Genomic DNA, 13,620 nt, shown 5'->3' with positions numbered 1-13,620 from the left:
CCCAACCCTATGTGCCTTACCTTGTGCAGTAACCTTTAATGTGGCACATTATCAAATGCCTTTTGGAAATCCAAGTACACTACATCTACTGGTTTACTTTATCCACCTTGCTTGCAGAAAATATTACTTGCAGTGGCTTGGAAAATGTTTAGTGTCTGCTGTTTTCATTTTGGTGTTTAATGCCTGTTGTACACAAAAGCAAAAGTGCTCAGCAATGTTTGGGTTAAGGACTACAATCCCAAGAAGTGACTTGCTGAAGGACCACTTTGATTGACACACCGTTTGCTTATTTTCATGAATAGCTAATACACCTTTTAAACAAATAGAAATTCCAATGAGAAAACAAAAATATTAAATCTCATGGTTTTTATTTGGCATTGATCAGGTATAACAAGTCTTTTTTTTATCAACTAGATTTAGCAAGAGCTATATTATCTAAGTGTTTGCAAATGTAAATAATTCAGTGTTTGGTGGCAGATTAGATATTGAAAATCATACTAGCAGCAGTGGTGTGTCTCAATGTTTTGTTGTGCACTGCCTCTTTATTTCACTGTACAATTCCTTTAATTTTTTTGCACTGACATGCCCAATGGTATCTTAAAGGGGATCATTTGTGAGTTGTCTGCATGGTACCTGCATGATGTCTGCCTGGCTGCACACATGCATAGCTTAAAGCGTACATTGGTGAATGCTATACCATAATACCTCCACGCAAATAACAAAAGAGGATGGGCACTTTCTTTCAAGGGCTGTAGCTCAGCTGTGGGATCCCAGCAGGCATTGTTTGTATGCAGCTTGACATTCAGTCTCCATCAAGACCATTCAGTAACGTTTATCATTGAACTTTTCGCTTTGGAGTAGAATAAAGAACCAGAAATACAGTCTGTTTTCATGGAACAATGTTCAACCTCTTTCTGCTGCAAACGGCGGTGTGAAGTTTCCATTTCAGATCTTCCATATCGATAAGAAAGTTGTACAATATAAGGAAATTACAAGAGGAAAGTTTTGGGAATGTAATGCCCATCCCAATTTCAAACACAAAAGTACCTATTCTCATGCTTTTTTTCTGTAATTGAACTTTGGGTGTCCTTCATGTTGTGTAATCGATAGACTTGGTTTTTCTCAGCTATGAAAACGGTTAACGTGCAGGTGTTTCATTCAGTAAGGTCACTTTGGTTTTTAAAAACAAACCATTCTCAAGGGATAATAGGCCAACAGAACAAAGAGCCAATTCTATTGTAAACTATGCATGCAGTAATAGAAATGTATCTGATATTTTCTGCAATATTTTGAAACCTCCAACCCACATGTGTCAATTGGATGATGTGCATGTTAGAATCTGGGGCCAACAGCATCCTATAGTGCATTTAACAAGAGCATTATTAAAACGTTTAATTTTTTCCGCACTGAACCACAGAAGTAGAAATTAGAACAGATGACTAAAGGCCTGATCAAAGTGATACATTTTACGAAGCAAGTTAAAAGATGAGAGAGAGGAGCTTGAAAGGTTTGAGGGAATTCCAGAGCTTAAGGCCAAAGCAGTGAAAAGCCTGGCTGCCAATGTTAGTGTGATTAAAATCAAGGATGCGCAAGAGGCCAGAATTGGAGGATCACTGAGATCTTCAAGGCTTGTAGGGCTAGAGGCTACCCAGACACGGAGAAGCAAGGCTATGAAGGGATTTGAAACCACGGGATTAACATAGGCATTAAGACAGAAATCCACAATGCAGTTGATGGCTCGAGAAACTTAGTTTGAGAAGAGGAATAATTTACACCTCAAATTAATAGGTTCCATTGGTCACGGATTTGTTAAGCATACAATAATTAAACATGCAGTTAACAGCCAGTACTTATGACACAGACCGTAATCAGATTCTAAAGCATCTGTTCTGACACCAACGTAAAAATCTTTCAAAGTGACAATTCAGACGTTTCATAGAATTTACAGAGCAGAAGGAGGCCATTCAGCCCATCGAGTCAGCACCGGCTCTTGGAAAGAGCACCCTACCCAAGGTCAACACCGCCACCCTATCCCCATAACCCAGTAACCCCACCCAACACTAAGGGCAATTTTGGACACTAAGGGCAATTTATCATGGCCAATCCACCTAACCCGCACATCTTTGGACTGTGGGAGGAAACCGGAGCACCCGGAGGAAACCCACGCACACACGGGGAGGATGTGCAGACTCCGCACAGACAGTGACCCAAGCCAGAATCGAACCTGGGACCCTGGAGCTGTGAAGCAATTGTGCTATCCACAAGGCTACCGTGCTGCCCCCTAGTTTCTTAACAAGCGTGTCATATTTACATAGAAAATAGAAGCAGGAGGAGGCCATTTGGCCCTTCGAATCTACCTGTCTAACCCTGTTGGAATTTTGTAAGTTTCAATGAGATCTCACTCTTCTAAACTCAATATATAATTCTAACTGACTTAGTTCCTCCATACCAGGAACAAGCCTGGGAACCCTTCGCTACACTCCCTCCACAGCAAGCACATCCTTCCTCACACATCCCTCCACAGCAAGCACATCCACCAAAACTGCATATCCTCATCACCATTTCATAAAATTGCAGTAAACCATCCTTATTCCTATACTCAAATCCTCTCGCTATGATGGCCAACATACCATTTTTCCTTGAAAATCACTTTAATTATAATGAATTCTCTTATCTGTAGACTGGTACAACTCTCCAATTTTGTTACTTTATCAATTGTTTCACTCCTGTTGCTATTCTATTAATGAAAATTTCCAATTTCAAATCTGCACCATTCCATACCAGTCTCCTTCGGAAAATGATGTAATTCCTTCTGCAGAATTTATCAAATTAAAGTTTGCTGAAATATATACACTGGAATGTCTTCCATGTTTGTTCGTTAAACTTGTTGCTGCCTTAACCACCCAGACTTGGTAACATATTTCCGTTCCTTCACCATCACCGGGGCAACATCCTGGAACTCCCTTCTATCAGTACAGTGGGTGTACCTACACCTCAAGGACTGAACAAGGGTTCAAGAAGGCAACTCACCACCACCTTCTGAAGGGCAGCTAGGGATGGGCAGCGACGCCCACATTCCGGAAGTAAATTTTTAAAAGATTATTTCAACACTTCAGTGACTATTGCATCTAAATTAACTATTTCCTCACAGGAAAAACTACGTTACTGATGCTACAATGTAAAGAGAAATAAGTAGCAGTTTTGCAGCAAAATTCAAGACGGTCTGATTAATCCTTTCCTTACAGGAGGAATGGACCGAATGTTGCAATAGGTTTCATAAAGACCATAATCAACTCGGATTATATAATAAGCACCATTTAAGGTGCAGGGTTTCCTGTGATTGCAAGAATACCTTTGCAGTTGATATCACAAAATTGACCCATTGCTATTTGAAACACTGAATTCAGTTTTAGGAAAGGTATTACTTGTCACCTTTGTCGAAATGCATCCAGGAGCAAAGCAATTTGCACTTGGCTGATGAACATCTAGACCTTGATTATGAGCTTTCAGCCAATCTGACCAGGCCGTGAATAAAGATTCCACATTATGGGACACGATCCTTTCCAGAAATATAAGCTTGTTTGTGTTCAGTTCTCCCGTTGCCCAATCTATACCACAATTTAATCAGCGATATAGCAGAGGGGCGGCAAGGCGGCACAGTGGTTAGCACTGCTGCTTACGCCGCTGAGGACCCGGGTTCGATCCCAGCCCTGGGTCATTGTCCGTGTTGAGTTTGCACATTCTCCACGTGTTTGCGTGGCTTTCACTCCCACAACCCAAAGATGTGCAGGTTAGGTGGAATGGCCATGCTAAATTGCCCCTCAATTGGGAAAACAAATAATCGGGTACTCTAAATTTATTTTTAAAAAGAGATATAGCAGATACAGCAATAAGCAGAAATCTGCATAATTGCATTGGATGTGACTCTGTAATGGAAAATCGCAACATTAAGGATGCTAATATTGGACTGTACCTACACCATATGGACTGCAGCAGTTTAAGAAGGCAGCTCCCCCTCACCACCATCTTCCCAATGGTAATTAAGGATGGGCAATAAGTGCTGGGCTAGCCAGTGATACCCACATCCCAAAAATGAATAAAAACAAAATTGGACTGAAGTTGGAAAATGCAATAAAGTGGAGAGTGTGTCAGCAGCTATTTGACCTATTGTTTTACCATCCATGAATATAGTTGTGATCCCAGTTAATATTCATTAACAGTGATTATTTTCAAAATTATAAGTACAAAGAAAATCCGGGACGCTGTGTGCAATTTGAATTGTTATGTGACTTTTGTTTGCAGGATGTGGCTGATGCTGACCAGACTACATTTATAGCCCATCCCTAATTGCTTATAGAATAAACCGAGCTGCTGCAGTGGTGTTGGGTGTTATTGACCCAGTCACAGTGAAGGAATGTAATATATATATATATATATATGTCCAACTGCGGCTGGTGTGTGCCTCACCGGGAACTTCAATGATGGTGAATTGCTGTAAATTGTACTCTGTGCACTGGCCAGACAACACGGTAGCACAGTGGTTAGCACTGTTGCTTCACAGCGCCAGGGTCCCAGGTTCGATTCCCGGCTTGGGTCACTGTCTGTGCGGAGTCTGCATGTTCTCCCCGTGTCTGCGTGGGTTTCCTTCAGGTGCTCCGGTTTCCTCCCACAAGTCCTGAAAGATATGCTGTTAGGTAATTTGGACATTCTGAATTCTCCCTCAATGTACATGAACAGACGCTGGAATGTGGCGACTAGGGGATTTTCACAGTAACTTCTTGAAGCGTTAATATAAGCCTACTTGTGACAATAATAAAGATTATTATGATTGTGTAGGTGGATATTGATTTCAACGACACGCATTACGTGTTATTTCGTTATAAATTTGGATATCCCAATTAGACTGATTGCTGCTCTGAATCTTGAATGTGCTGCTTTTCTGCCTGTTTTTTTCCGCAATCCTATCCATTGCTCTGCTCCTGCTGCTAAGGTTAGCTAATGAAATGAAAATCGCTTATTGTCACAAGTAGCCCCTAGTCTCCACATTCCGGTGCCTGTTACGGGAATCGAACCGTGCTGCTGGCCTGCCTCGGTCTGCTTTCAAAGCCAGCGATTTAGCCCTGTGCTAAACATTTTTAGAAAATGTTTTTATTGCAGTTTTTCATTTATGATAGGCAAATTTATTAAACAAATAATTGAATTACACAGTTATGTCGATCATAACCGAAGTTATACATAAATTACACCATTTTACTATAGATATCCGAAATGTGATCAAAATTTTAACTTGTGTTAAAACACACTAAAAAATAAAGTGCTCTGTTTACATGGTTGTAAGCAGCATGGTAAAGATATAGTCAGATATAGTTGTCACCTGAGGCGGTGGATATTCACTGAGTACCTCATCCCAGGAAGAAGCAAAAAAGATGAGATCAGGTACAGCAGTAATGCCCCTGTATTGCTGTTTGTGGCACCTGGACCGGGGGGGCGGGTGCATTGTGAAGATTTCATCTTCTGTGGTGTGGGTGTGTCATGTGTCTAATATTAAATACATTTCTTATTCAGTTGCATCAGGTGCAAAAGATTGTTTCCTTTTTTTCTGAGTTTTGACAAACAACAATTGTCACTTCATACTTCAAATGGATCCCGAAACACAAGTAGCATTGTAGATTTCCACCATTGAAGATTAGAAAAATGTTCTGTTTCCTTGGCTGAGGTTGATTTTTAAGATTAAGATAATATTTTTGTTTCACTAGTTATAAAAAGTATTGGACATGGGGGGTTGAGGGAGGCTGTTTGCTTGCAGTGAAGAATCATCTAATTGGGTAATGAAGAACCTATTCCCTTTCTTATTGGTGTGAGAAAAGCTTCACTGACGATGGATAAATTGATCAACTAGTGGGGCAGATGGGTGGGGTGGTTGGAGGTAAGAGATCATGTGACAAAAGCTTCAGGAATTGGCCCAACCACAGTAGGCAACCTTATTAAAAGCAGATTGACCGTACCTATCGGGAATAAAACTAGACTTCTGCTTGATTCAGACATACTGTGCTGGTTGACTACTTGCGCCATAGAGGACTGTACTTCTGCTGATCAGCTGCAATAATTACACATTGAACTTACAGTGCAGTTATAACCAAGTGAATGCTAGCTAGAAGAAGCTAGAGCTTCTCAATCAGCCAGTTCCCAAGTACTTTGAGTTAAGGGTAGAGAGTGGTGTGGGGGTCAACAATCAGCAGATTTTCCATTGAGTAAAGAATTCTGGTGCTTTCCACAGTTGCAGAATGCTAGTGACTCTGTCACAATATGTGTGGTGTGAACTGATTCTGATCTGATGCTGAGTCAATTAATATCTGATGAAACAAGTTGAAAACATTGCAGTGGCCGCATATTGATACCCACCATCCAAGTTCCCACATGAGGAATGGCCACTTGAGTGATGGCGCCAAGAGCTAAATATCAGCCCTGTGCCTCCACAAATTTTCTTATATTAACTCTTGTGCATTCCGCCACATCATTGGTGACTGAGGCTTACATCACGATGCTTCACACTTCAGAATTACTCTTTTAAGACTAACTTTTTGACTAACCTTTTGCCATCACCTCCTAATATTTCACCCTTTCCCTTTGTGCCTCGTTTTGTCTGAATGCACTTCTATAAAGCGCCTTGGGATGTTTTGCTGCAATTAAAGTTACTGTAGAAATATAATTTGTTCCTTTTTGAGAGAGCTGGGGGGAAAATCTGGGATGGTAGAGGTGTTGAGCAGTATTATTTAGAATAGTCAAAGGTGAGGAAGAACCAATTGGCTGCATCTAGTCAGAGATTGAGGATTATACACACTGCTATCAAATCTGTTTTCAAGAATATTTTCAACTTATTGATATGATGACACAAATATAGTTTATACTTCATTCTCTTAAATTTCCTTCCCAAAAAATTCAAAGAGTTAACACATGGGTGGCAATTAATATTTTTAGGCTGAGAGAATTCAATTTTTTCTTCACTTGAAGGGGTTAAATACATTTTTGATTGTTAAACAGTAGCAGTTGGAGGATTAGCTTACAGCGCAGTCCAGTGTTTCTTGAAATGTGCCTATTATATACATAATAGAGTCCTCCACGTGGATTTAAGTTTAAAAATTCAAAGTACTCTAAGAGCTGTTCAAACATCTCTCGAGACTTGGTAGTTTTCAGATGATGCTGAAAAATGAGAGTAGGAAATAGTGCAAGCTTTTAGGAGTTGACTAATGGTGATGTCAGGAAGGATTGCACGGACCATTTGAAGTGCAGTAGAGAATGGACTGGTGACTGAGAGTCTGGGCATCTGAGTCTTGATTCTGAGGAAAATGTTAGGCTATAGAATTGAGAAAATTAGAAATGTTTGGAGGTGTTCGTGCATTTGTTTAAAAAAAGAATGATGGATCTTTTGATGTTTATGAGCAGTATGGTGACTAATAGATGTTTAGTACAACTGCCTGGTAGGTTAGCAGTGGTGCATGCAAATTGTTGTGTGTGGTCACAGTTTGTTTTCTTCTTACAATGCAAATGGATGCCAGATTTGATTATTAGAAGTCAGTTAATTTTTTCCATTCTTCCAGAAAGAGAGACAGCTGATATCATGGTAATTGGGGAACAGTTATTTAGAATACTTATTGTTGAGATTGCAAGCTGGTTGGAAACTGCAGGTGGAAATACTTGCATTGAAAGTGGGTCTTCTTTTGTATATTATACTTGTAGATCATAGAATTTACAGTGCAGAAGGAGGCCATTCGGCCCATCGAGTCTGCACCGGCTCTTGGAAAGAGCACCCTACACAAGCCCACACCTCCACCCTATCCCCATAACCCAGTAACCCCCCAACACTAAGGGCAATTTTGGACACTAAGGGCAATTTAGCATGGTCAATCTACCTAACCTGCACATCTTTGGACTGTGGGAGGAAACCGGAGCACCTGGAGGAAACCCACGCACACACTGGGAGAATGTGCAGACTTCGCACAGGCAGTGACCCAAGCCGGGAATCGAACCTGGGACCCTGGAGCTGTGGAGCAATTGTGCTAACCACTATGCTACCATGCTGCCCTAAAACTGGTCTTTTTTAACACATGTTTTTATACCTTATAAACAAAATAAATTAATTTTGAATCTTGGGGCACATAGTTTTAGTTTCCAAAGTCCTTCCAGATAAAACTGGTCTTTTTAAAAAATACATTTAGAGTACCCAATTCTTTTTTTTTCAATTAAGGGCCAATTTTTGGTTTGTGGGTGCAAAACCCATGCAGACACGGGGAGAATGTGAGAACTCCACACGGTTAGTGACCCAGGGCAGTGATCGAACTCGGGTCCTCGACGCAGAGAGGCAGCAGTGCTAACCACTGCACCACCTTGCTGCCCTAAAACTGGAATTTTTTAACGCATGTTTTATACCTTATAAACAAAATTAATTCATTTTGAATCTTGGGGCACATAGTTTTCGTTTTTCTAATGCTCCTCTGGGAATAAAACTGGGTTGTTTAACAATAAGCCAGCTTGCCATAGTTATGTGATAAACTATCCTGCAGTACGTTTACATTAAGCTGTGCATTCTAACCAAAGTCCTTTGAAACCTTGCTGTTTGCCCACATCCATGCAAGCTAGTGAGTTGGAACGACCTCCGGAAGTTAGTGCTGTGGTGGAACCACTATCTTGTATAACTAAAACTAAAAGGCATTGTTATAATTACCTGATGTTACAATTGCTTGATGTTTTAGATTACACATTGATCTTCATTTGACCCCCCTCTCTATGAAATTTGAATGTAACAGCTTGAAATGTGCCACATTTCCACAATGCAGGAGAGCTTCAAGGACTAGCACTTCAGGCATGCAAAGCATTTACTGAAAGGGATCCCTATAAATAAAGGTGTGGTGGGAAACGTTTAACTTGCACTGTGTTTCATTGATAGATGATCAAATAATTTGAAATCAGAAATTTTGAATGAAATGGGCAGGCTTAGTCCTTCCAGAATATTGCATCTTTTTGACTTGAATATATTGAAAATGCAATTTCTTGTACCCAAGCATTCGACAAATCCAGCCACTCCAAAGAAAATTAGATATATCAGACATGCTTGGAATTTCAAACAATGTGGTTTGAGTTACTTAGTTGGTCGCATTTTCTTTGAACAAGAAAGATATTGAAGTGTATTGTGCACAGGTACTTCAGTTTTTAACTTCAGGAATTGGCTGTTATATATGTGTGGGTTATTGTAGTTGTGTTCATTGATTCAGCTAACCGGGAGCATTCAGTTACTCACATGAATTAAAACGGTCAAGGGAAACCAAAAGTTTCAACTTAAGCTGTGCAAATTAGTGGGAATACTGATTGAGCTGCAAAAACAGCATATAGCATACAAGGCCTAAATGTTGTGTGCCTTAGTGATCCCCAGGGATGAATCCTTTTAATCATCTGTTTCAACGCATCTATTAAAATGAAGACTAAACACATTTGAATGTTGCTGCACTGCCCCAGCTCGCCAAAATTGTACTTCTCACCCCTCATTGGTCATGTTCCATGCTCACACACCGCAACTATTCAGCAATATCTGCAGCCAATTACCAGCCAAACTAAAAACAAGATCTTCATTTAGCATCCCGTGTCACTAGATTGTCCAGAGAAATCGGACAGCTGTCCTTCTGAAGGCCAGTCCTGCTTTCACAATGCTGACAAGAGTGTGCTCGCAGATTTAAATATATTGTTAGTTAGAGGTATTCAAACCGAACAGGAACAGAGAACGTTTTTAAAAAAATTTAAAGTACCCAATTCTTTTTTTTCCAATGAAGGGGCAATTTAGCATGGCCAATCCACCTAACATGCACATCTTTGGGTTGTGGGGGTGAGATCCACGCAGACTCGGGGAGAGGAACAGTGAAGTTAACAACAGAGGATTACGTTTCTTGTTTCATAAGAACTAGGAGCAGGAGTAGGCCACCTGGCCCCTCGAGCCTGCTCCACCATTCAATGAGATCATGGCTGATCTTTTGTGGACTCGGCTCCACTTTCCGGCCCGAACACCATAACCCTTAATCCCTTTATTCTTCAAAAAACTATCTATCTTTATCTTAAAAGCATTTAATGAAGGAGCCTCTACTGCTTCACTGGGCAAGGAATTCCATAGATTCACAATGCTTTGGGTGAAGAAGTTCCTCCTAAACTCAGTCCTAAATCTACTTCCCCTTATTTTGAGGCTATGCCCCCTAGTTCTGCTTTCACCCGCCAGTGGAAACAACCTGCCCGCATCTATCCTATCTATTCCCTTCATAATTTATTTGTTTCTATAAGATCCCCCCTCATCCTTCTAAATTCCAACGAGTACAGTCCCAGTCTACTCAACCTCTCCTCATAATCCAACCCCTTCAGCTCTGGGATTAACCTAGTGAATCTCCTCTGCACACCCTCCAGTGCCAGTACGTCCTTTCTCAAGTAAGGAGACCAAAACTGAACACAATACTCCAGGTGTGGCCTCACTAACACCTTATACAATTGCAGCATAACCTCCCTAGTCTTAAACTCCATCCCTCGAGCAATGAAGGACAAAATTCCATTTGCCGCCTTAATCACCTGTTGCACCTGTAAACCAACTTTTTGCGACTCATGCACTAGCACACCCAGGTCTCTCTGCACAGCAGCATGATTTAATATATTATCATTTAAATAATAATCCCTTTTGCTGTTATTCCTACCAAAATGGATAACCTCACATTTGTCAACATTGTATTCCATCTGCCAGACCCTAGCCCATTCACTTAGCCTATCCAAATCCCTCTACAGACTTCCAGTATCCTCTGCACTTTTTGCTTTACCACTTATCCTAGTGTCGTCTGCAAACTTGGACACATTGCCCTTGGTCACCAACTCCAAATCATCTATGTAAATTCTGAACAATTGTGGGCCCAACACGGATCCCTGAGGGACACCACTAGCTACTGATTGCCAACCAGAGAAACACCCATTAATCCCCACTCTTTGCTTTCTATTAATTAACCAATGCCTCGCTATTTCTTCCTTGATGATAGATTCCAGCATCTTCTCTACTACCGAAGTTAAGCTCACTGGCCTATAATTACCCGTTTTCTGCCCACCTCCTTTTTTAAACAATGGTGTCACGTTTGCTAATTTCCAATCCGCAGGGACCACCCCAGAGTCTAGTGAATTTTGGCAAATTACCACTAGTGCATTTGCAATTTCCCTAGCCATCTTTTTAGCACTCTGGGATGCATTCCATCAGGGCCAGGAGATTTGTCTACCTTTAGCCCCATTAGCTTGCCCATCACTACCTCCTTAGTGATAACAATCGTCTCAAGGTCCTCACCGTCATAGCCTCATTTCTATCAGTCACTGGCATGTTATTTGTGTCTTCCACTGTGAAGACCGACCCAAAAAACCTGTTCAGTTCCTCAGCCATTTCCTCATCTCCCATTATTAAATCTCCTTTCTCATCCTCTAAAGGACCAATATTTATCTTAGCCACTCTTTTTTGTTTTATTTGTAGAAACTTTTACTATCTGTTTTTATATTCTGAGCAAGTTTACTCTCATAATCTATCTTACTCTTCTTTATAGCTTTTTTAGTAGCTTTCTGTTGCCCCTAAAGATTTCCCAGTCCTCTAGTGTCCCACTAATCTTGCTACTTTGTATGCTTTTTCCTTCAATTTGATACTCTCCCTTATTTCCTTAGATATCCACGGTCGATTTTCCCTCTTTCTACCGACCTTCCTTTTTGTTGGTGTGAACCTTTGCTGAGCACTGTGAAAAATCGCTTGGAAGGTTCTCCACTGTTCCTCAACTGTTTCACCATAAAGTCTTTGCTCCCAGTCTACCTGAGCTCTTCTCTCATCCCATTCTAATCTCCTTTGTTTCAGCACAAAACACCAGTGTTTGATTTTACCTTCTCCCCCTCCATATGTATTTTAAATTCCACCATATTGTGATCGCTCCTTCCGAGAGGATCCCTAACTATGAGATCCTGAATCAATCCTGTCTCATTACACAGGACCAGATCTAGGACCGCTTGTTCCCTCGTAGGTTCCATTACATACTGTTCTAGGAAACTATCGCGGATACATTCTATAAACTCCTCAAGGCTGCCTTGACCGACCTGGTTAAACCAATCGACATGTAGATAAAAATCCCCCATGATAACTGCTGTACCATTTCAACAGGCATCGTTATTTCTTTGTTTATTGCCTGCCCCACCATAATGTTACTATTTGGTGGCCTATAGACTACTCCTATCAGTGACTTTTTCGCCTTACTATTCCTGATTTCCACCCAAATGGATTCAACCTTATCCTCCATAGCACCAATGTCATCCCTTACTATTGCCCGGATGTCATCCTTAAATAACAGAGCTACACCACCTCCCTTACCATCCACTCTGTCCTTCCGAATAGTTTGTGACCCTCGGATATTTAACTCCCAGTCGTGACCATCCTTTAACTATGTTTCAGTAATGGCCACTAAATCATAGTCAATCACGATGATTGCGCCATCAACTCATTTACGTTATTCCGAATACTACGAGCATTCAGGTAAAGTGCACTTATGTTGGCTTTTTTACCTCTGTTCTGAATCTTTAACACCTCGATCAGTAACCTCTCCTAAGTTATATTTCCTCTTAACTTTTCTCCTAATTTTCCTTGTCGTTGAACCCATATCCTCATGTAACAACCTGCCACGTCGCTTACCATTAATGTTTTTACTTCCCGTTTTATTCCCTTTAGTATTCCTCGTCCTATTCACTGAGCTCCCCTCAGTCACTGTACCTTGTACTGTCGCCCTTTTTAAATTTTTGACTATGGCTTCTCTGCCTTACACTTTCCCCCTTACTGCCTTTTGTTTCTGTCCCTGTTTTACTACCTTCCAACTTCCTGCATCGGTTCCCATCCCCCTGCCACATTAGTTTGAACTCTCACCAACAGCTGTAGCAAACATGTCCCCCTAGGACATCAGTTCCAGTCCTGCCCAGGTGCAGACCGTCCGGTTTGTACTGGTCCCACCTCTCCCAGAAACGGTTCTAATGCCCCAGGAATTTGAATCCCTCCCTCTTGCACCATCTCTCGAGCCACGCATTCATCCTATCTATCCTGACATTCCTACTCTGACTAGCTCGTGGCACTGGTAGCAATCCTGAGATTACTACCTTTGAGGTCCTACTTTTTAGTTTAACTCCTAACTCCCTGAATTCAGCTTGTAGGATCTCGTCCCGTTTTTTACCTATACCGTTGGTGCCTTTGTGCACCACGACAGCCTGCTGTTTCCCCCCCCCCCCCCCCCCCCAGAATGTCCTGCAGCCTCTCCGAGACATCCTTGACCCTTGCACCAGGGAGGCAACATACCATCCTCAGCATCGTGGAAGCTCCAAAGTGAGTCCATCCGCAGCTCCAGAGCTGTCAAGCGGTCTAACAGGAGCTGCAACTGGACGCACTTCTTGCACGTGAAGGAGCCAGGGACAGTGAACGTGTCCCTGAACTCCCACATCGCACGCTAGGAGCATGACACGGGTCTGAGATCTCCTGCCATGTCTTAAACCTTGGGTAAACCTATACAACTACAATTCCAAAAAAACGAAAGAAAAAATAAA

General features: G+C 41.5%; 1 protein-coding gene and 1 long non-coding RNA gene across 9 annotated transcripts in view; one reads left to right on the top strand and one right to left on the bottom strand.

The window, feature by feature from the left end:
* The window catches only part of bmpr1aa (bone morphogenetic protein receptor, type IAa), a 320,584-nt gene that overhangs the window by 128,213 nt on the left and 178,751 nt on the right, over positions 1 to 13,620 (top strand). The window lies entirely within an intron of this gene.
* LOC140403672 (uncharacterized) overlaps positions 1 to 13,620 on the bottom strand; it is a 46,095-nt gene that overhangs the window by 32,241 nt on the left and 234 nt on the right. Inside the window, exons 1-2 of one of the 6 annotated variants that reach the window (XR_011938376.1) lie at positions 2,782 to 3,011; positions 21 to 183 (exon numbers count right to left, since the gene is read on the bottom strand). The exons of 3 other annotated variants lie outside the window; for them this stretch is intronic. This is a non-coding gene — a long non-coding RNA (uncharacterized lncRNA). Of the gene's footprint in view, positions 1 to 20; positions 184 to 2,781; positions 3,012 to 13,620 lie in introns of those variants that run through there. 2 more of the 6 variants (XR_011938379.1, XR_011938380.1) reach the window with 2 other exon arrangements.

This window comes from Scyliorhinus torazame, chromosome 28 (genome assembly GCF_047496885.1).
Source record: "Scyliorhinus torazame isolate Kashiwa2021f chromosome 28, sScyTor2.1, whole genome shotgun sequence".
NCBI classification, from domain to species: domain Eukaryota; kingdom Metazoa; phylum Chordata; class Chondrichthyes; order Carcharhiniformes; family Scyliorhinidae; genus Scyliorhinus; species Scyliorhinus torazame.
This window is presented reverse-complemented; position numbering and strand designations above follow the sequence as displayed.